The sequence below is a fragment of the Mastomys coucha genome, unplaced genomic scaffold, assembly GCF_008632895.1.
Source record: "Mastomys coucha isolate ucsf_1 unplaced genomic scaffold, UCSF_Mcou_1 pScaffold21, whole genome shotgun sequence".
Classification (NCBI taxonomy): domain Eukaryota; kingdom Metazoa; phylum Chordata; class Mammalia; order Rodentia; family Muridae; genus Mastomys; species Mastomys coucha.
In genome coordinates this window covers 20,530,564-20,533,131 of record NW_022196904.1, presented here as the reverse complement: position 1 = coordinate 20,533,131, position 2,568 = coordinate 20,530,564, and positions in this window count along the sequence as shown.

Here is a 2,568-nt window from a genome sequence, read left to right as displayed (position 1 = left end):
ACAAGGACAAAACCAGAAGAAGCAAAACCCATAAAACCCCCAAAATCAAAACAAACAGGCAAAGGACCAACGAGACAAAAACAGATGACAGATAAGCAAACCCCCCAAATCTCCCAAAACCAAACCAAACCAAAAGACCACAAACATACAGTTGGGCTCCTTTCCTGTTTGACAACTAGGACTCCTTTGGTCTGTTTGTCTTTTGTCCTCAGTTATGACAGAGAGCTTTTCTGGTTGGATTGATAATTGTTTTCTTTTAAAACTTGAAATACATCCTTCTAAGCCGTCTTGGACTTTGAAGTTTGAGCTGAACCATTAGTTGGCTTTGTGCTTCTCCTGCCGTCTTCTTTATCTCTTTTTGTTTTTTTGCTTTTTTTTGAGACAGGGTCTCTCTACATCCAGGTCTGACCTGGAACTCACTATGCAGGCTTGTCTGCAACTCCAAGATTCCTCTGCCTCTGTCTCCTGAGTGCTGGGATAAAAGGCTATACCACCATGCCTGGCCTTTTTCTGCTGTTCAGTGCACACATTCCTTGTTCTGTGTATTTAGTGGTTTATAACTGAAGGGTGATTCTCTCTTACCTATCTGGTGTGGCATCTCTTTCCTTAGAGTTGAGAGAATTTTCTATGATTTTGTTTCGAATGTTTTTTTATGCTTTCAGAATGAAATTCTACTTCTATGCCTGACTTTCTTAGATTTGTTCTTTTCATAGTGTCACCAATATTTTGCAAAGTCCCGGTCCCTTCTTGTTTTAGTTTTATCCTTGTTGGGACAGTCTAACAACTCGCTAACTCTCCCTTGTCTTCACACGCAGCCCTCTGTTCTCTCTCTAGCCTTCTTTGGTGGTAAGGCTTTCTGTGCAGCTTTTGTTCAACTTACTGTGTTTTCATTTCCAACATTTCAGATTGGATTTTCATTAAGATTTTGAACTCTTTATTAAATTCTCTTTTATATCTTGTATTGACTTCCCCATTTCATTCAGCTCTTTGTGTCCTTCTGGAATTCATTCTGGAATTAATTTTCTTTTTCTTTTTAAAATTTCTTTGAGCATATTTATAATAATTATTTTTGACTTCTTTGAGATTCCATCTAAATCATTCTTGCTAGAGGCAATTACTGTGGTATTGAAACATTTTGGAGGATTTATATTGTCATTTTTTTTCACATTTCTTATGTGGTTTTTTTTTTTTTAATTGGGACTTGGCTATCTGGAATTAGGTCATGGTTGAATTTATTAATTTAAAAATATATATTTTGTTTTTTTTTTTTTTTTTTTTTTGAGACAGGGTTTCTCTGTGTAGCCCTTATTCTCCTGGAACTCACTCTGTAGACCAGGCCGACCTCGAACTCAGAAATCTGCCTGCCTTTGCCTCCCAAGTGCTGGGACTAAAGGCGTGTGCCACCACTGCCTGGCCTTAAAAAATATTTTAATTAAAAATAACTATCATTATCTTATAGGCAGTATTTTCACTATTAAGAGGGACTCAGTTAGGCTCTAGAGTGGCTCAGGAATTAAGAGTGTGTATTGCTTTTTTGTACAAGACTCAAGTTCAGCCCCAGCACTCACGTTAGCAGGCTCACAACTGCCCATAACTTCAGCACCAGGAGACTCCACCACCACTCTGGACAGTGAGAACACCTGCACTCACATGTGTATACATGTGTGCATGTGTGCATACATATACAACACACACACACAAGCACACAAAACACACACACAAACATATATATAAACACACACACAAAATACAGACACAACACACACACACATAAACACAAACACATACAAACATGACACCACCACCACTCTGGACTCTGAGAGCACCTGCACTCATGTGCACATGCACACACATGCAACACACATACACAAACACACACACACAACACAGACAAACATATACATAAACACACACACAAAATACACACACACACACATACACATAAACACGCACAAACATAAACACTTGCAAACATGCCTTCACCACCACTCTGGACTCTGAGTGCACCTGCACTCACATGCGTGTACATGTATGCATGTGCAGGTACACACACAAAACATACACCCAGAAACATACACACACAAACACATAAATACACACACAAAACATATACACAAACAATACCCACCCCAGTGCACATCCAAATACTCACACACATACACACATATAACATACACACACATTAAACACACACACATACATAAACACACATGCACAATTTAAACAAATATTAGAAACCATGAGGAACTAGGTTGGAGGTTTGTGGTATTTTTTTTCCTCATCTAGAATGGTTGTTGGGGTCCCAGGCACGACCCCCAGTGCTACTTTGCTGTTAGAATAATATCAGAAAAACCAATGACTACCAGGAGGCCAGGTACACAGTGACAGTCCAGTTACAAACTATCAAATTGAATCCCTCTCTGAGTGCCTGCCAGGTACTTTATGATTTAGAATTGCTGATAGTAGTGTGTGCACTAACATTTGGGTTGCTTTAATTATGAGTGAACAGACAATAGCAAGTAGAACGAATGAGAGGGGAGGGGGAGCTGGAGAGATGGCTTTGCTCTT